Source organism: Schistocerca nitens, chromosome 9 (assembly GCF_023898315.1).
Source record: "Schistocerca nitens isolate TAMUIC-IGC-003100 chromosome 9, iqSchNite1.1, whole genome shotgun sequence".
NCBI lineage: Eukaryota > Metazoa > Arthropoda > Insecta > Orthoptera > Acrididae > Schistocerca > Schistocerca nitens.
Window position 1 is genome coordinate 387821104 of NC_064622.1, and position 22352 is coordinate 387843455.

General features: G+C 42.0%; 1 protein-coding gene and 1 pseudogene across 1 annotated transcript in view; one reads left to right on the forward strand and one right to left on the reverse strand.

Moving 5' to 3' along the window:
* The window catches only part of LOC126203689 (fatty acid synthase-like), a 469334-nt gene that overhangs the window by 440978 nt on the left and 6004 nt on the right, over nt 1-22352 (reverse strand). The gene's annotated exons all lie outside the window — the stretch shown is intronic.
* Nucleotides 21531-21648, forward strand: LOC126204666 (5S ribosomal RNA; annotated as a pseudogene).

Consider the following 22352-nt stretch of genomic DNA (forward strand, 5'->3'; position numbering starts at 1 on the left):
GGTCAAGCAGATATGGCATAACATACACCAGGACAGTTTTCTCTGTCCATACAATTGACTGGATAGCAGAATCAGTGCCTGCATTGCTGCTTGTGGAGGTTATACCCTGTACTAACACAGGTGTTTCAGCAAGGATTGATACCTAGTACCTCAGAACTGCTCGTGCTATTGATCTGTAAATGTAATCATTTCGTGTACTCTATATGTGCTGTGGCAACAATAAATCTTGAGTGAATTGGAAACCTCTAAAAGGGTGTATTAATGGTTCTCCAGTAGTGTATACTACTTCTATCATTGTGGTGATGCCTGCCTGTTTGAAATGCCAGTAATTGAGATTTGGCAACATTCACCTTGCACCTCTAATTGATGAAGTGTTTTGTTAATCCTGTTTGTTACCCCACTAGCAGCAAAAGATTCTAACTCCTTACATTATCTACCACAGAAGAATATTATAATGTCATCTGCATGGCTTATAATATGTGAGTTAATGGGTTGTACAATGTCACTATGCACAAATGTTAAGAATACTAGTAGCAAGACACAATCAATACCTGTGTGAAAGCAATGGTAATTTTACCAACAACAGAGCCACAAAATTGAAGTTACTGTACCAAAAGCAGTCTTCTGAAGTTCACTCAACAATGAAGATTTAGTAACTACTCTAGAATTTGAATCATGAGCAGCTGCCAACTTGTGCAATTTGGAAGTGGATACCCTTATGGTAGCCAAACCAACTTTAGTCACTTTTCACAGGGAAGTCTCTGAATCCTTACTGTATACCAAGTATGTTCCTTTCATAATATGTTGATGAAACAGCTCAATTTTTATCATATAGGCCCAAACTAGCAACCCTCCTCTCCTGGCTGCACAAGAGTAGCACAAAGTATTTATGGCCAGACAATGACTTAAACCATTTAAGCAGTACATGACAGGAAAGTTCTCAGAAGGTGCAAATTATATGTTCCATATTTAATTGGCATTCAGAATGACATGTGGCAAAGGTGGATGCTGTGAGTATACGCACCACCTAATCTGTCTGACTGTAGCACCAGCTCAGTAAGAGCTACATGCGCATGCCAGCTGCCTGACTGCAATCCAATATGTTATTATCCACCTGACCACAACAAATCAGCACTAGTTACTTGCCAGATGACTGACTCCAGAACCAGTGCGGTGAGAGCTACATTTTTTGTGTGATCTACAATGTGGTATGAGGCACCCACTGCCACACAACACTGGTACAGAGCATCCTCCACAATGCAACATTAGCACACAGCACCCTCTACCATGCAACTTTGGTACAAGACACTGACATGAAACATTATCATGAAGCACATTCTGCCACACACATTGGTAAGGAGCACCCACTTCCACATAACGCTGGTAAGATGCCCCTATGTCACACAACATCAGTAAAAAGCATCCTTCACCACTTAACATTTGTACAAAGCTTCTTCTGCCATGTAATGTTATGAAGTACCCTCTGCTACGTAGCACTTGTATGGAGCACACATGAGCTAAAGCGATTCCAAGCCATTGTGCCATGCACAGTCAGATAACAACGGTGGCGTTTTCTTAGTGGCACAAGATGCTAAATCGTCATAGTTCAGTCAGTTTGTACTAAATGTTTATAAATGATAATAAACAGACCTTCCTCATAAAACAGTCTATTTATCTGTAAAACTGTATGAAAATGCCTACGGTACTTCCTGATGTTAGCCATAACATGCAGACTAAACTGAGGCAAGGGTGTTCAGTTTACGTGTGTATAGAAGATAGATAGATAGATAGATAGATAGATAGATAGATGCTCAATGAAACATTTGTATTCACAGACTGGAAAGTTGCACAGGTCAATCTAGTACACAGGGAAGGAATTAGAGACCCGAATTAGAGACCCATATCATTGATACTTATTATTAATAGAATTTTGGTGTATATACATTATGAAATACCTCCAAGAAAGACACATAACCAGCACAGACTTCAAAAATATAATTCTTGTGAATCACAAGTGCTTCTTTATTCACACAGATTAAAGATGCTACCAACAGGAAATCTCAAGTTAATTCCATATTTATAGATTTCCAGAAGGCTTTTGATACAGTTCCTCACAAGCAGCTCCCAATCAAATGGCATGCCTATGGAGTCTGTGACTGGATTCAAGGCCACAGTTCATAGTAATTAGTGGGAAGTCATGTACCAAAACCAAAACTATATCTGAGGTTCTCCACAGAAGCATTATAGGACTTTATTGTTCCTGATGTTTGTAAAAGATTTTTTCTTGAAAGAAATTTCTGCAATTTGGCTGTAAATTATTTATTTCACAGATGATGATTTCATATTTATAGTCATTCTCAACTGCTTGTTGAAATGTTAGAATATATTTGATTTGTCTGTGACATGTCACTGTTGAGAAAACACATTTCTGGTCTTATAGACCATTTGTCGTATTACATCTTGAAGACACATAATCCAGCTGATGCCAGGAGCAAAATCAGTCTAGGAACTTTTTGGATGGATGGTGTATACCCTACCAGGTCTGGTAACAACAGTAAACATGACTAGCACTAATGCTCTGGTGGCCACTCTACCTGATGCAGGGAACTGCAATTTAATCATTTCATATATACCAATGATGTGCACAGGTAGGATATTAAATTGATATATGATCATGTCTGCTAAGTGCTTCACATTTTTTTCTTGGCAGGCAGTGAACATTGCATGCATGTCTGCTTGAGTAGTTATTTTTGGAAGTGATACTGGGCATGACCTCCAAATATACCCCAGTGCTGTACAAACCATTTTCAGTTTTCTTGTCATGTCAAATCTGGGGAAAACATCAAGCATTCAATGACTCACAGGCAGATGGAGAAAATGGACTTCCTCTTTAAAACCTGTACAGGGGAAATTGAACAATGCCTCTGGGCCCATTGGAATCCCTGTTAAGCCCTCTGTTAACTATAATCTTTCGTTGATTCCTTGAATAAAAACCCATGCCCAGTGCTTGGAAGAAAGCACAAGTCATACCTGTCTACAAGAAAAGTAATGAAAATGATGCACAAAACTAGCATACAATATCCTTGACATCAGTTTGTTGTAGAATATTAGAACATATTTTGATCTTAAACATAATGAGGTGTCTCAAAAAGAATGACCTCCCCCATGCCACCGGGCATGACCTCCAAATATACCCCAGTGCTGTACAAACCATTTTTCAGTTTTCTTGTTATGTCAAATCTTGGGAAAACATCAAGCATTCAATGATTGCCCTCCACTGACTTCATCAGTAGTCACTGGCAGTCTGTTGCTGTTGATGTTGATGGAGGTAATTGTCGAAGCCCTGATGAAAAATCACAAGACGCAGGTCTAAAGCTTCATGTTTTACCCAGATTTGACAAGACACGAAAATTGAGAATGTGTTATTGGCCTACACAAGAATGTCATAGTGAGAACTTCATTCTTAGCTCACAGTGTTATTTGATATCATTATATTTCCTATTTTTTTCATGTCAGAATACAAAGAAGTAACGGTATGTCACATTTCAGAAAGGTATGTAGTATGTACCTAGTGATGGAGTGATTCAGCTGCTTGTAATACTGGGATCATTACAAGAGACAAGAAGAGAAAACTAAGAAGAAGTAACGGTATGTCACATTTCAGAAAGGTATGTAGTATGTACCTAGTGATGGAGTGATTCAGCTGCTTGTAATACTGGGATCATTACAAGAGACAAGAAGAGAAAACTAAGAGAATAGCAAAGATATAAGTAAGACAGACGTAGAGGAAGGATTTATTCTCTAATGCTTTGAGTGGACAGAACAGCTGAGTAGGAGACACTGAGTGAACACAGAGAAGGATAGCAAATGGAGTACTTAACAGAAGTGCTATACAATATGTAATGATAGAAACTCGAAGAAAAATTGTCTGATATGACATGCAAATCTACTTGGGGAATATCAAGAATCAATTTTCAAGTCTGAATCTCTGAACATTCTCATCAGATCCTATAGCTTCACTCTCTGCACATTGTCTTATGAGACAGGCAGTTGTGCTAGATGTACACTGAATTAACAACCATCAGTTTACTATAATGGTGAGAATGTGTGAAGTTTTTTGGCATGTTGGCACACTTGTTTAGGCAAATTCTAGGTTGGCCTCATCTCCAACTCTGAGCCACAATACATAAGCAGTAAAAATATTAATACACAAGGAACACTTTTTACATGACTCACAGGCAGATGGAGAAAATGGACTTCCTCTTTAAAACCTGTACAGGGGAAATTGAACAATGCCTCTGAGCCCAATGGAATCCCTATGAGGTTCTATATCCAATTTGTGGCTGTGTTAAGCCCTCTGTTAACTATAATCTTTCATTGATTCCTTGAATAAAAACCCATGCCCAGTGCTTGGAAGAAAGCACAAGTCATACCTGTCTACAAGAAAGGTAATGAAAGTGATGCACAAAACTACCATACAATATCCTTGACATCAGTTTGTTGTAGAATATTAGAACATATTTTGATCTTAAACATAATGAGGTGTCTCAAAAAGAATGACCTCCCCCATGCCACCCAGCACGGATCTCAAAAACATGGATCGTGTAAGACCTAACTCACATATTTTCCACATGACACACTGAAAGCCATGGATCAAGGCTGTCAGGTAGGTAGAGCATTTCTTGATTTCTGAAAAACACTTTACTTAGTATCACACCTAAGCTTATTATCAGAAGTATGATCATGTGAGGTATCAAGTGAAATTTGTGACTGGATTGAGAATTTTTTGGTACGGAAGACACAGCATATTATCTTGGATGGAGCATCATCCTCAGGTGTAGAAGTAGTTTTGGGTGTGGCCAGGGAAATGTGTGTGCCTTCTGCTGTTCATGTTGTATGGTAATGACCTTGTACCCAATATTAACAGTAACCTTAATAGTAAAATGATAGTTATGTACAATGAAGGATGACAGTTTGTGAGAAGCTGCACAAATACTGAGTCAGGACCGGATAAGATTTCAAATTGGTGCAAAGACTGGCAACTTGTTCCAAATGTTCGAAAATATAAAACTGTGCACTTCACGAAACAAAATAACATAATATCCTATGACTACAGTATCTGTATGGAATGATCACATAGGCTCAGTCATGGGAAAATAGATAACAGACTTAGGTTTATTGGTAGAATTCTAGGGAAATGCACTGAGTCTACAAAGAAGATTGCTTACAAATCATTTGTGCAATCCATTCTTGGATATTGCTTAAGAGTGTGGGACCTGTACCAAACAGGACTAACAGGGAGCATTGAACATATACAGAGAAGGGCAACACAAATAATCACAAGTTAGTTTGACCTGCACAAGAGTGTCGCAGAGACACTGAAACAAATGAACTGGCAGACACTTGAAGACAGATGTAAGCTATCCTGGAAAAACCTAATCACAAAGTTGGAAGAACTGGCTTTAAACAGTAAGTCCAAGGATATACTACAATCTCCTACATAACACTCCAGTAAGGATCATGAGAATAAGATTAGATTAATTGAAGCATGCACAGAGGCACTTAAATAGTCATTCATCCCGTACTCCTTATGTGGATGAAATGGGAAAAAACCCTAATAAGTAGTAAAATAGGATGTACCCTCTGTCACACACTTCCCCCATGGTTTACAGAGTATAAATATAGGTGTATGAGGGGCAGCCAAATGAAAACTGAACACCTGGCACAACAGGACCATAGGAGGGTTCCAATAAAAAGTAATCACCATGTGTGTTAAGACATTCAGGCCACTGGGAGAGGAGTCAATTAATTCCTGTTTCACAGAATACAGTAGGCCATGGATCCAGAACCACACTCACTCTTGCACCTCCTTGTCCAACAGAAACTGACATCCACATGTCTTTCTTCAGGTTGCCAAAGATGTGAAAATCACATGGTAAAAGATCTGTGCTGCATGGAAGATTGTGCAGTGTTTTCAACCAAAGGGTAGACTTCGGGTGACTGACAATGTAAGAGTGGGAGTTATTGCGCAACAGGACGATTTTGTACCAGAGCATTCCTGGAGGTTTTGATTTATATCATGTCTCAGGTTCTGTGAAGTGTCTTCATAGCACAGCACACTGATTATGGTTCCACATCAAGAAACTGATGAAGCAGAGGAATAATCCTGTCGCATGATAGCACTTGCCTCCATACTGCCAATCAGACAAAGGATATGCTTTGGTGATTTGATTTGGAAATACTGCCACATCCTCCATACAGGCCAAATCTTTCACCATAATCATTCTATAGTCCGTTTTTGCAGGTGTTCAGTTTTCATTTGACTGTCCCTTATAGACAGTCAGAAACAAGCTGAGCTAGCTCACATATTTGCTAAGATAGAGCTCGAGCTTTACAGTGAATGCCTTGAAACCTCAGCAACAAAAAATGCTTGCAAAAGAATGAAAATAAGCTCCAATTTTCTTGCAAGTATTATACATTCACATGACAGAGACAGGTTTCACAGTTCTTATGGCAATGAGCTCAAATAGCTTGGTTATCTCTGATCCACAACAACAGTACAGTAGCAATAAAAGGTAACAAGTACTAGGTTAGAAAACACTGTTTTACAAAGAAAAATCAAAGCTCCAGGATGAACAACAGAATTCTGGTGTAGTTTTTGTTAATGACATTTAAAAGAAACTAGGTAAAACAATCCATTAACCAGTACAGTACTAGTTACAGAAAGCTGGTTGAAACTTGAAACTGATAGCAGTGAGATTTTTGGGGAAAATTTAAGTGTATATTGAAAGGATAGACTAACGGGAAGGCTCATCTCTGATTTAATCAAAAACTTTAGAGAAAACTTCAGTTCACTTGTACATAAGTTCCCCAATCATAATGTAATCATCAGTGGAGACTTTTAATCATCCAACAATTAACTGAGAAAATTACTGTTTTGTTAGTGGTGGGCATGATAAGTTAAGATACACTGTGAAACATTACTAAATGCCTTGTCTGAAAACTATCTAGAACAGATGTTTAGGAACCCCATCCATGACAGAAATATATTAAATCTAATGCCAACAAATACACCTGACATCACTGAGGATGTCCACATAGAAACTGGTATCAGTGACCAGGATGTGGTTGTGGCAACAATGATTACAAAGGACAACTAAAACAAGCAGAAAGATATATATGCTCATTAAACTAGATAAAAAATTAGTAGTGTCATATATCAATGAGGAACTTGAAACTTTCAGCACAGGTCAGGAGAATGTAGAGGAACTCTGGCACAAGTTTAAAAGAATAGTCGACCATACACTGGATAGATGTGTAGCCAGTTCAACAGTTCATGATGGGAGGGGACCTCCATGCTATACAGTCACTGGAAAGAAACTTCTAAGGAAACACGGATTACCACGTAATATGTGTAAAATAAAGCGCAGGGCTATGGATACAGAGATGCTGAATGAAACGCATTAGGCTGTCAAGAGAGCAATGTGTGATGCCTTCAATGACTACCTTAGCAGAATATTGTCAAATGGCATTTCACAAAATCCAAAGAAATTCTCGTAATATGTAAAGGCTGTTAGTGGCACCAAAGTTAGTGTCCAGTCCCTAGTGAATGAGAAAGGAACTGACACTGACAGTATCAAAGCAAAAGCTCAAATTCTTAACTCTGTTTTCAAATGTTCTTTTACAAAGGAGGACCCAAGAGAATTGCCCAATTTAATCCTTGTACCACTGAACAGATGAATGAATTAAGTATTAGTGTAATTTGAAATTGTTACAATTGAACAAAGCTTCCAGGCCCCAATAGAATTGCTGTCAGATTCTATACTGAATTTGAGGTTGAGTTAGCCCCTCTTCATACTATAATCTATTGTAGATCCATTGAAGATAAACCATGTCCAGTTGTTGGAAAAAGTCACATACACATTCTCTCTGTCTCTTCATCTTCAACTTGCGATGTCAGCATGTATACCTGAACTGTCGTTGTCAGTATTGGAGTGTTGGTTTGCTGTTGCTTCTGTAAGAGCAACCCTATCATTGAACTGTTCACTGCAACACACTCTCTGCCCTATCTTCTTAATCATCCCAAATCCTATTCCCATTATAGAATTTTCTGCTGCTGTTGATACTCCCCTACATTAATCTGACTAGAAATCCTTGCATTCTTTCCATTTCACTTCACTGACCCCTACTTATATCTAGATTGAGCCTTTGCATTTCCATTTTCAGATTTTATATTGTATTGTATTGTATTGTATTTTTATTGATCCAGGCAATCATAGTATTATACAGCTGTACATATGATATTGGATAGGTCAAGAGAGCTATTTACAAGTAATTTTTAAAAATTTATTTTTACATTATTTTGTAGCAAGGAAATTATCTATCTTAAACAAAACAGTTAATACAAATCATAGAATTGTAAGGTTGTACATACGATATTGGACAGGTCAAGGGAACATATTTACAAGTAATATTTAATAAATTGATTTTACATTATTTTGCAATGAGGAAGTTAGCTATCTTTAACAAAACAGTAAATACAAATGTTGTATGGTAAAATACAAACAGCCAATACAAATGTAATAGTAAAGTAGTCCAGTGTATTTCATAGACATGCACAGTATATAATAATCCAGTATATTTCATAGACATGTACAGTATATAATTTTCAGACCTAATTGAACATTTATCATATTGTTTACATTTTTAATCCCTTTCAAAAAAATGATCAACTGCATAAAAACAATGGTCCAAGACATATTTTTTTAACTTATGTGAGAAGGCTCTTGGGTTCTTTGTTGCTTTGATTTCATTGGGTAAATTATTATACATTTGTATCCCAACATTTAAAATACTTTTTTGGTAGCAGGTAGTTTTGGACTGAATCATATGTAGGTCAGATTGCTGCCTTGTTGCGTAGTTATGAATATCTCCATTGAATTTTAGTGTGCAGTCATTGTTTAACAGGTATGACTTGACAAATGAGATGATATTATAAATGTAAGCAGAGGGCAGTGTCATAATGCCATTTGTTTTGAAATGTTGTCTGCATGATTCGTTATGTCTTAGATTACATATTATGCGTATTGCCTGTTTTTGCATTTTGAAAATATATCTACCTCCAGGTGAGTTCCCCCAAAATATGATTCCATACTGTAATGTAGAATGGAAGTAAGCATAATATACATGTATGAGAACAGATTTTGTGACTGATTTTTTGAGTATCCTTAAAATGTAACACACAGTTGAGAGCTTTTTTGAGATATAATTTGTGTGAGTCTCCCACTTAAGATTTCCTTCAAGCCATATGCCAAGAAACTTGACAGAGTCCACACACATAAGCTCTTGGTTATTTAGAATTACATCAGGCATTTCTTGTTTTTGGGATGAGAGTCTGAAGTTGATGTATGTTGTTTTCTGTATGTTTATAATCAGTTTGTTCTCGTTGAACCATTTGCTGAGTGACGACATAAGGAGTTTAATTTTTTGGTTGTGGTCCTCTGTATCAGTACCCATTATTAGTATACTTGTGTCATCAGCAAATAGTGTGGTATGTCCTGTAGCAAGCTTCGTGCTTATATCATCAATGTATAGCAGAAACAGTATGGGTCCCAGGATTGAGCCTTGTGGCACACCATATCTAATGGGCATTGTGTCAGAGGAGTGGACAGTAGATCGATGGGTGGTTGTATTCTTTTTTTCAAAATTAATTTCAACTTTTTGAAATCTGTTTGACAGGTAAGATTCTAACCATTTGTTTGCAATTCCTCTTATGCCTTTATTTGCTAACTTCTTAAGGAGTATGGTATGGTCAATTACATCAAAGGCTTTGGATAAATCTAAAAAGATACCAGTACTGATTTCCTTATTATCCAGTGCTTTTAAGGTTTTGTTGAGATACTCATAAATAGCTGTGGTAGTTGCCTTTTGCTTTCTAAAACCATGCTGGTGTTTTGTCAATAAGGATAGTTTATTAGTAAAGTCTTCCAATCTGGTGTAAAATAATTTTTCAAATATTTTTGAGAATGAGCTGAGTTGTGCTATGGGCCTGTAATTGGCTACATCATTTTTAGAGCCCTTTTTGTGAAGTGGGGTAATTTAGAAGTCTTTAGTAGGTCAGGAAAACTCCAATTGTAAAGGATGCATTTATTATGTGGGTTAGGGGTTCTACAATGGATTCTCCACATTTCTTTACAATTAAATCAGGAATGTTGTCACTACCACTGGAGTACTTATTCTTTACTCCTTTTATAGCTGTAAGTACTTCAGTATTGGAGACTTTGGGAAGAAACATTGATGCCTGTACTGGTATGGTTTCTATTAGTGTTTGGTGTTGAGTATTTGGTCTGTAGCAGTTGTTCTTTATCAGGTTTTCTGCTATTTTGCTAAAATAGTCATTAAAACCATTTACTATTTTTTGGGGATCTGATGTGACTTCATCATTTAGGTTTAGTTTTAATGTTTTGTTTATAACCTGCTGCTTACTGTTTGTTTCATTTTTTACAACTGTCCACAATCCTTTTATTTTATTGTTAGATTCCTTTATAAATTTATCATTGTATAATTTTTTTGCTTGTTGGATAACTTTTCTGTAGATTGCAAAATAGGTCTTACAATATGACCTAAACTGATCATCGACGTCATGGTGTTTCATGTGATTTTTTAAGTCACGCTTTTTTTGGCTGGAAATCCTTATCCCTTTTGTTACCCATGAGTTTGTGTGTTTGTTTCCGATTTTCCTGGATTTCAGTGGAACTGCAGTATTGAAGTGGTGGAGAAATGTTTCATGGAAGGAATTAAATATGTAGTTTACATCATTTTCTTTATAGACCTCTGCCCAGTTTTCAGCCGTTAACAGATAGTTAAAAAGCCTTATATTATCATCATTAAATTGCCTTTGCATTTTGGTTATTGTGGGATATTGTCCTGTGTAATTTAAATTCGCTGTTAGTATTTGGGATTCATAGTCACTGTAACCTGTGCTGATGACTTCGATTGAGTGGTGTAGTTTGTCTGTGTTTATGAAAATCTGATCTAGAGCTGTTTTTGAATTTTTTGTGATCCTGGTTGGTGTGTTTACAGTTGGGGATAGGTTGAATGAATTTGTAATATTCAACAATTCATCTTTGTTTTTTCCAGGTGTGAGGAAGTCAATATTAAAGTCTCCACTTATTAATAGATTTTTGTTTAGTGAGTGAATTTTTGTGAGTAGTGCTTCGAGGGAGTGTTTGAAGGTTTGGATGTTCCCATCAGGGGCTCTATATACATTCAGTATCAATAGGTTATAGTCTATTAAGATAATTAAGGAGAATTCAAAGTCTGTTTCTATTTGCATATTATTGTACTTTGTGAGGCTTTTGTATCTTAAATATTTTTTGACATAGATTGCTGTACCACCTCCCTTACTTTTGTTCCGACAAGAATAACCAGCTAGAGTAAATTCACCAAGTGGCGTTTTTTTTAATTTTGTCTTCAGTTAACCAGTGTTCAGTAATACAGAGAACATCTAAGTGTGGCTTTGTTTTTAGGAAGAGATCTATTTCTAGTAACTTATTAAACATTGACTGCACATTATGGTGTAATATTTTAAAGGATAATAGTGACTGTTTCCCAATGGAATGATTTTTGACACCACTCACCGGGTTTTCTTGTAGTTTTGGTTCATGAAGATTTTGCTCTGCACCTGTTTTCCTTTGGTATGCCGCTAGCAGGGAGCTACTGGTGTTCTTGCCCATAAAAAATCCTGGCTGTATGCTGGAGGTCTGCATTTTCGTGTTGAAAATCTTGTCACAGTTTCCAGTGGTACTGATTTGGAGTGTGGCTGCACATTTTTTGCTGTTTCCACTTGGATGTTGTGGGCTGACTGATTTGTGGCACTTGACGAGATATTTGCATAGGATGTTGGTGGTGACTTAGTGCTGACTGTGGATACCTTCTTCTTTTCTAAAACTGTTTCTGGTGTTTTTCTTGATGACCCTGACTGCATATTCACTTTTGTTGTTGTTACTGATGGCTCTTCAGCTCCTGGTGTTGCTGTTGGTTCAGCTGCAGTATTGCTCATTCTTCTGAGAGTTTCTGTTCCACGTTCAGGTTTCTGACATTCCACTCCCTGACTCATAGAACATTACCCTTTTGCTGGTTATTTAATCTTTTTTCCATAGTCACCTCTCCGTTGGCAGTCCCCTCCAGGAAATCCGAATGGGGAACTATTCTGGAATCTTGCCAGTGGAGAGATCATCATGAAACTTTTTCAATTACAGGCCACATGTCCTGTGGATGCACGTTATGTGGCTTTAGTGTAATGGTTTTCATTGTCTTCTGCACCCTCACGCCGTTGATCATTGCTAATACTTCCACCTTGAGGGGTAGTTTCCCACCCCAAGGACAAGAGAGTGCACTGAACCTCTGTCCGCTCCTTCCTCTTTGACATGGCCATTGGCAGAATAAGGATGACTTCTTATGCTGGAAGTCTCCGGCCACCAATGCTGATTGTTAACCAAAGTTTCAGAAGTGGCGGGTTTCGAACAGGGGACATAGGACGATTTGATTTCTAATCAAATGTGCTACCCCTAGACCACAGGTGCATACACTACACGCGATAAACGCAAGAGAAGAGCACACGTCAGTCTTCAAGAATTTAAAATAACTAAAAAATGAAATAATAGCTAGTGTTCACTCAGTAGCAGATCCGTCCCGAGCTGATTGACGGCGGCCCTTGCAGAGCTACCTGCCACCTACCCGTTAAGAGTACCTCTCTCCAATTATTTTCTAAGCAATTTATCAAATTTTGTATTTATGTGAGAACGATTAATAAAAACGGAGGAGTACTGAAAAATAGTACAGAAGTGAACTACACTCCTGGAAATTGAAATAAGAACACCGTGAATTCATTGTCCCAGGAAGGGGAAACTTTATTGACACATTCCTGGGGTCAGATACATCACATGATCACATAGACACAGGCAACAGAGCATGCACAATGTCGGCACTAGTACAGTGTATATCCACCTTTCGCAGCAATGCAGGCTGCTATTCTCCCATGGAGACGATCGTAGAGATGCTGGATGTAGTCCTGTGGAACGGCTTGCCATGCCATTTCCACCTGGCGCCTCAGTTGGACCAGCGTTCGTGCCGGACGTGCAGACCGCGTGAGACGACGCTTCATCCAGTCCCAAACATGCTCAATGGGGGACAGATCCGGAGATCTTGCTGGCCAGGGTAGTTGACTTACACCTTCTAGAGCACGTTGGGTGGCACTGGATACATGCGGACGTGCATTGTCCTGTTGGAACAGCAAGTTCCCTTGCCGGTCTAGGAATGGTAGAACGATGGGTTCGATGACGGTTTGGATGTACCGTGCACTATTCAGTGTCCCCTCGACGATCACCAGTGGTGTACGGCCAGTGTAGGAGATCGCTCCCCACACCATGATGCCGGGTGTTGGCCCTGTGTGCCTCGGTCGTATGCAGTCCTGATTGTGGCGCTCACCTGCACGGCGCCAAACACGCATACGACCATCATTGGCACCAAGGCAGAAGCGACTCTCATCGCTGAAGACGACACGTCTCCATTCGTCCCTCCATTCACGCCTGTCGCGACACCACTGGAGGCGGGCTGCACGATGTTGGGGCGTGAGCGGAAGACGGCCTAACGGTGTGCGGGACCGTAGCCCAGCTTCATGGAGACGGTTGCGAATGGTCCTCGCCGATACCCCAGGAGCAACAGTGTCCCTAATTTGCTGGGAAGTGGCGGTGCGGTCCCCTACGGCACTGCGTAGGATCCTATGGTCTTGGCGTGCATCCGTGCGTCGCTGCGGTCCGGTCCCAGGTCGACGGGCACGTGCACCTTCCGCCGACCACTGGCGACAACATCGATGTACTGTGGAGACCTCACGCCCCACGTGTTGAGCAATTCGGCGGTACGTCCACCCGGCCTCCCGCATGCCCACTATACGCCCTCGCTCAAAGTCCGTCAACTGCACATACGGTTCACGTCCACACTGTCGCGGCATGCTACCAGTGTTAAAGACTGCGATGGAGCTCCGTATGCCACGGCAAACTGGCTGACACTGACGGCGGCGGTGCACAAATGCTGCGCAGCTAGCGCCATTCGACGGCCAACACCGCGGTTCCTGGTGTGCCCGCTGTGCCGTGCGTGTGATCATTGCTTGTACAGCCCTCTCGCAGTGTCCGGAGCAAGTATGGTGGGTCTGACACACCGGTGTCAATGTGTTCTTTTTTCCATTTCCAGGAGTGTATATTGACGAAATGCGTCACTGTAGTAATTAAAATTACAAATCGTAATAAATTTCAAAATAAGTTAATGTAGGTAACATAAAATTATGTCTTATTATTCATGGCTGCTACTGCATATTCGACTTTCAATGCTTTATAATACGTCAGTGTTTCATTCACGTTTGAATAACAACAAAATACGTAATACAGTAAAAAGTAATGCCTATTTCCAGTGGTCTTATGACACCAAATGCTTGAGCAATGCACACAAGTGCCAATCGCAAAGTATAAATTTTTTTATACAAGGGTTCACGGAAGTATAGTTTGCCAGACGAAAAAAGTATAGCCACTTACAGGCACGAAGACTGATAAGTCCTGTAATATTATAAATCAGTTACAGAAGGCTTATTCTTAAATTTCTTCTTATTTACGCAATACATCGTACCAACTGCAACTTGTGAGCAGCAAATAAATTACATATCCGCCCCACCTTTATTGCTTGCTTCCTCCACCATAGCGTCTCACGCCACTCTTCATTCGGCAGAAATCGGCGAGAATCTGAAGTCTTCGAGATAATATCACATTTGCATCAGCACCTGCTCCTGACCTTTGCAAACCTACAATGGCGGAGCGAATGAGCAGCGCAAATACCATTGTTGAACGTGAGCGAACTGTGTAGACGACAGCTACGTTAACCGAGCGCAATGTTGCCCCATTAACCATGTTTGCGACAAACGTCTGTTCCATAATAGTCGCTTTTTTATGATGTTACTAGGACGAAATGAGACTGTAACAACAGCATGCGTGTGCAGTCACGGGCCAAGGGAAATGCTTATTCTTATAGATAGAAGACAGGAACACAAGATGCAGGAGAATTCACGTAGTCCTGTCTATCTTTCTTGTCCTTTGTTCCGGTTAGTTTTTGCGCTTCCCCTCCACCCCTCTGGCACCCCGTTCTTCTGTGCCATCGCCTTTGACAGGGTCTTATCTCGCCACCCTTTCGGTAGGACCTTGCTCAGTTACATGTAATTTTTAATTGAGTATTTCAGCCAACTGCAGACAAATAAAAAGCGTCGATTCGTCAAGAATATGACCTCTCATGATTACGCAGCAACTATTATAACGAAGTTGTTCAAGTTAAAATACTGTATCTCTTTATTACATTGCATAGTGTCTTAAGATGAATTACGTTAATGTATAAAAATTCTTCTTGCTGCATCTTTCTCTTCAGCCGGAATCCTATAAAATTTTCCTCTTTCAAAACCTACTAAAATGCAGCCAAAGCACACATTGTGATTTTATTTAAATGGAAACTTCCGACAATATACTACAAGCTCTATCCCACAAAAAGCGACGCACTACGAAGGAATTATGCAGACTGGACACTAACACATTCATACAGGTATCGTCGGGAAACGCAAAACTGTAAACTAGAGCAGCAGATGGATGAATGTGTGACGCTGCAGCGAAATTTCATGGCGCAGCTGACGAGAATAGTAACCAGAGCAGTAGTCGATATCGGAGCATAAAGTCTCTGCAGATTTCATTCCGTGAACCCAGTTGGACAGTATCTACACTACTGGCCATTAAAATTACTACACCAAGAAAAAAATGCAGATGATAAACGGGTATTCATTGGACAAATATATTATACTAGAACTGACATGTGATTACATTTTCATGCAATTTGGGTGCATAGATCCTGAGAAATCAGTACCCAGAACAACCAAATCTGGCCGTAATAACGGCCTTGATATGCCTGGGTATTGACTCAAACAGAGCTTGGATGGCGTGTAAAGGTACAGCTGCCCATGCAGCTTCAACACGATACCACAGTTCATCAAGGGTAGTGGTGACTGGCGTATTGTGACGAGCCAGTTGCTCGGTCACCATTGACCAGATTTTTTCAATTGGTGAGAGATCTGGAGAGTGTGCTGGCCAGGGCAGCAGTCGAACATTTTTTGTATCCAGAAACGCCCGTACAGGACCTGCAACATGCGGTCGTGAATTATCCTGCCGAAATGTAGGGTTTTACAGGAATCGAATTAAGGGTAGAGCCAAGGGTCGTAACACATCTGCAATGTAACATCCAATGTTCAAAGTGCCGTCAATGGGAACAAGAGGTGACCGAGACGTGTAACCAATGGCACCCCATACCATCACGCCGGGTGATACGCCAGTATGGCGATGACGAATACACGCTTCCAATGTGCGCTCACCGCGATGTCGCCAGACACGGATGCGACCATCATGATGCTGTAAACAGAACCTTTATTCATCCGAAAAAATGACGTTTTGCCATTTGTGCACCCAGGTTCGTCGTTGAGTACACCATCGCAGGCGCTCCTGTCTATGATGCAGCATAAAGGGTAACCGCAGCCATGGTCTCCGAGCTGATAGTCCATGCTGCTGCAAACGTCGTCGAACTGTTCGTGTAGATGGTTGTTGTATTGCAAACCCCCATCTGTTGACTCAGGGATCGAGACGTGGCTGCACGATCCGTTACAGCCATGCAGATAAGATGCCTGTCATCTCGACTGCTAGTGATACGAGGCCGTTGGGATCCAGCACGGCGTTCCGTATTACCCTCCTGAACCCACCGATTCCATATTCTGCTAACAATCATTGATCTCGACCAACGCGAGCAGGAGTGTCGCGATACGATAAACCGCAATCGCGATAGGCTACAATCCGACCTTTATCAAAGTCGGGAAAGTGATGGTACGCCTTTCTCCTCCTTACACGAGGCATCACAACAACGTTTCACCAGGCAACGCCGGTCAACTGCTGTTTGTGTATGAGAAATCGATTGGAAACTTTCCTCATGTCAGCACGTTGTAGGTGTCGCCACCGGCGCCAACCTTGTGTGAATGTTCTGAAAAGCTAATCATTTGCATATCACAGCATCTTCTTCCTGTCGGTTAAATTTCGCGTCTGTTGCACGTCATCTTCGTGGTGTAGCAATTTTAATGGCCAGTTGTGTATGTCTTGCAGACAGCCCCGTGAACAATATACGCAGATGTCAGCATTTGAGAGTGGACGTGTAATTTTACTCAAAGAAGCGAGGACTCGGTGAATCGCTCGACATTTGAATAGGAGCAATGCCACTATTCTATGATGTTGGCAGGAGTGGGCGAACCATGACCTAACACAGCGTCAAGAATGAAGCAGTCGACCTAGAGAGACAACAGAACGTGAGTCACTCAGTACCCCGAATTCGTTATTATCATCTACCCGACGTGCAATTGGTGATTCAGCACAAGGACCATTAATAAGCGGTTTATAGAAACGGGAGTTGAGCTCACTGTGCCCCTTGCGCCAGCTGCCTTTGACCTCTATATGGCGTGAAGCCAGTTTGCAGTTGTGTTGGGTACAGTTGGCCTGGAGTCTCATTGACTGGAGTACAAGTGTCTTCCTTGATGCTTCCCCTTTCCAACTGAGTCCCGATGACCAGCAAAGACTTGTCTGGAGGCAGTGGTGGGTACCTACCTGACACAATACAGCCCGACAACCAGTAGTGATGGTCTGGGATGCCATTTCATTTCACAGCAGGACTACTTTGGTTGTCAGCCGAGCACTTTACAGTACAATGGTACGTTGACGATATTCTATGCTCCGTTTTGTTGCCCTTCATGACAAGCCATCCAGCTTATATTCCCGCCCACACACTGTGGAAGTTTGTACTGCTCGTCTTCATGCTTGTCAAACCCTGCCTTTGCCATCAATGTCGCCAGATCTCTCCACAACTGAGAACGTTTGGAGCCTCATGGCAGGGCCTTCCAACCGGCTCGGGATTTCGACGGTTTAATGCGCCAGTTTGACAGAATCTGGCATGATATCAGTTAGGAGGGCATCGAACAATATTAATCAATCGAAGTCAAATAATCACTTGCATAAGGACCAGAGGAGGAGTAATGGGTTATTGAAGTGCTCAATTTGTGACGCTATTTCTCTTTAATAAATCATCCGATTTTTTTGAAACTGTAGTCATTTGTTTACCTGTACATTTACAATACATGGACCGTTTTCCATCACATTCCGATAATTACTTCGTAGTGCATCTTTTTTTTTCTTTTCTTTTATTCTTCCTAATAATGTACGTCTTATTTTACAAAATGATGGTAACATAAGGGCCCAATTTTACCTCATATGCCACGTGACGAGGAGGACAAAAGGATAGCCATACTTCCCCTATAAAGAACTTCATCTTCCCATTCCATAACTGAAGACAGTGGACACAGGAATGGCATCCAGGTGCAGAGTTAAAATACGATTGCAGTATCGTGGGAGGGAGTTTACCCATTATTAACAAACCCTCCGAAGTATACAGTTCCTGGTTGGCTCGGTTTCCAAACTGACCATCTTCTGTTCTTCGAGGTCGTAATATTCTCCTGAGAATCTGTCGTTCTTCTAGCCTCTTGATCCCTCCGGTTCTTGCTGAGCGTTTCTGCTGCATATAGAGCTTCAGGGCGGATCACTGTTTGGTAATGTTTCAATTTTTCATTTATCTAAATATTCTTCTTATTGTGGGTGTTGATAGTTTATACACTCCTGGAAATTGAAATAAGAACACCGTGAATTCATTGTCCCAGGAAGGGGAAACTTTATTGACACATTCCTGGGGTCAGATACATCACATGATCACACTGACAGAACCACAGGCACATAGACACAGGCAACAGAGCATGCACAATGTCGGCACTAGTACAGTGTATATCCACCTTTCGCAGCAATGCAGGCTGCTATTCTCCCATGGAGACGATCGTAGAGATGCTGGATGTAGTCCTGTGGAACGGCTTGCCATGCCATTTCCACCTGGCGCCTCAGTTGGACCAGCGTTCGTGCTGGACGTGCAGACCGCGTGAGACGACGCTTCATCCAGTCCCAAACATGCTCAATGGGGGACAGATCCGGAGATCTTGCTGGCCAGGGTAGCTGACTTACACCTTCTAGAGCACGTTGGGTGGCACGGGATACATGCGGACGTGCATTGTCCTGTTGGAACAGCAAGTTCCCTTACCGGTCTAGGAATGGTAGAACGATGGGTTCGATGACGGTTTGGATGTACCGTGCACTATTCAGTGTCCCCTCGACGATCACCAGTGGTGTACGGCCAGTGTAGGAGATCGCTCCCCACACCATGATGCCGGGTGTTGGCCCTGTGTGCCTCGGTCGTATGCAGTCCTGATTGTGGCGCTCACCTGCACGGCGCCAAACACGCATACGACCATCATTGGCACCAAGGCAGAAGCGACTCTCATCGCTGAAGACGACACGTCTCCATTCGTCCCTCCATTCACGCCTGTCGCGACACCACTGGAGGCGGGCTGCACGATGTTGGGGCGTGAGCGGAAGACGGCCTAACGGTGTGCGGGACCGTAGCCCAGCTTCATGGAGACGGTTGCGAATGGTCCTCGCCGATACCCCAGGAGCAACAGTGTCCCTAATTTGCTGGGAAGTGGCGGTGCGGTCCCCTACGGCACTGCGTAGGATCCTACGGTCTTGGCGTGCATCCGTGCGTCGCTGCGGTCCGGTCCCAGGTCGACGGGCACGTGCACCTTCCGCCGACCACTGGCGACAACATCGATGTACTGTGGAGACCTCACGCCCCACGTGTTGATCAATTCGGCGGTACGTCCACCCGGCCTCCCGCATGCCCACTATACGCCCTCGCTCAAAGTCCGTCAACTGCACATACGGTTCACGTCCACGCTGTCGCGGCATGCTACCAGTGTTAAAGACTGCGATGGAGCTCCGTATGCCACGGCAAACTGGCTGACACTGACGGCGGCGGTGCACAAATGCTGCGCAGCTAGCGCCATTCGACGGCCAACACCGCGGTTCCTGGTGTGTCCGCTGTGCCGTGCGTGTGATCATTGCTTGTACAGCCCTCTCGCAGTGTCCGGAGCAAGTATGGTGGGTCTGACACACCGGTGTCAATGTGTTCTTTTTTCCATTTCCAGGAGTGTATGTTAAGTTCATTTTGTTTATTCGTGCTCCCATTGCTTCTTTTTCGGTCAGTCCAATGTCTATCCATTCTCCAAGGTGTTTGAATCCCACCACTTTCTGAATTTTCCCTCCTTCTATTGTCATCCATCTAGGAGCTGCCGTGATGTTTGTCATATATTGTGTCTTCTTGATAGACAGTCGTATTCCACCCAGTCCTTTCATTCCTTGTCGCCACTCTCTGATCACCTGATCGAGGACACAGTTAAAGAGCAAAGGGGAGCGTCTCCCCGTCTCACCCCGGTTTTAATCTTAAAGGCCTCCGACAGTTTTCCTCTGAACTTGACCTTGGATGTTGTGTTGCTTAGGTTCTGCTTAACCAGTTCACTGGATTCTCTATCCAAGGTTGTCTCCCCTAAAATTTGGAACAGTCTGTGTCTGTCTACGAAATCACAGGCTTTCTTGAAGTCTGTGAATGTAAGCAGGAACTTTTTGCTCCTCTGCTTTTGATAAGCGATTATCAGTTTAGATGCAGAATCTGTTCTGCGCATGATCTCTCCTTTCTGAAGCCTCCTTGGTACTCAACAGTCTGTGGATTTAGTTGTTCTTCTACTCTACTTAGCAATGCTTTTGAGAGTACCTTATAGGTCACAGGTAATAAAGAAATTCCCCTGTAGTTCCCAGGTTCCATCTTATCGCCTTTCTTGTGTATAGGATGTATTAGATCCGACGTCCAACCTCCTGGAAGCTGTTCTTCTTCCCAGATTTTTGGTAAATTTGTTTTAATTCTACGATCACATTCTCGTTCGCATACTTTACGAATTCTGCGGATTGGGGACACTGCAAGAAAGAAGTAAGTCATGAAAACTCTGTCTGGCTCCTCTCACACTGGCGACTTCATTGAGGCCATTTCAGTTTAATCGCTGCTATGCGCGACTATCGAGTGTTGAGCCACGCGGTTGAAACGCCGGGCACACAACTGACTGTGAGCCGCGTGGCAAATCTCTGTAACAAGAGCTGTCTGTGCAAGCCAGTTATGAAATTTTTCTGTCTGTTTTTTATCGAAAAGAAAATACAGACGTGAACAAAATTATTACATGTCTTTCACACATATCTTCTCAAGCATTACGTTTTTCGATCTTATTGCTGTAATCCTAATTTCCTTAACCCAAACAACAGGATGACGTTCTACTTCAATGACGAAAAGCTCCACGTCAAGAGTGAGAAAAGCACAGAATTCTTTAAAACGACGCAGGAAGTGCGCGTGATTTATCAATAACAAAGCGCTAATAAACGACAAAGTGCACAACCACCCGAGGCAACAATTTACCCCCACCCTCTGAAACCGCGGGCAACGGCCTTGCCGCAGTGGATACACCGGTTCCCATCAGATCACCGAGGTTAAGCGCTGTCGGGCGTGGCCGGCACTTGGATGGGTGACCATCTGGGCCGCCATGCGCTGTTGCCATTTTTCGGGGCGCAATCAGCCTCGTGATGCCAATTGAGGAGCTACTCGACCGAATAGTAGCGGCTCCAGTCGAAGAAAACCATCGTAAAGACCGGGAGAGCGGTGTGGTGACCACACGCTCCTCCTACCCGCATCCTCAGTGAGGATGACACGGCGGTCGGATGGTCCCGACGGGCCACTTGTGGCCTGATGACGGAGTGCTTTTTCTGTAACCGCACTACTGGATTGCCATGTGTGAAGAGTCTAACTCGGTTGAATCGTCGAAACCAGTTGTGCGGACCGGCGAATACACAGCGGATTGCGCGGTAAAATCGATCTAACCGGGAACTGCATTAAAATGAAGAGAGCTACTCTCTCGCACGGCCCATTTGTCCGACTAAATCGCGAGTGTATAAGTTATATAAAGTTCCGAGAGCATACGTTCCAGGACGACTCAAGAAACACGCTACTAGCTCTCACAAACATCGTTTGTAATCACCGTAGCGGTGAAAGCCTATATGGTAGCTCGGATAAATAATAATTACTGAATCGAATCTGTGAGGAAAAAAAACTATGGCACAACCATAACGTCTGCAGAAATTTCTCCAAAAGGAGGCAAGATTCCGGAAGTTCCATTTCTGAAAAGAACTGATTAATTAAGTTGGAGAACGCGTCGTGTCCTAAGATTTAAATTTGACAGGAAGTACACGAAGTTTATTGTTTAT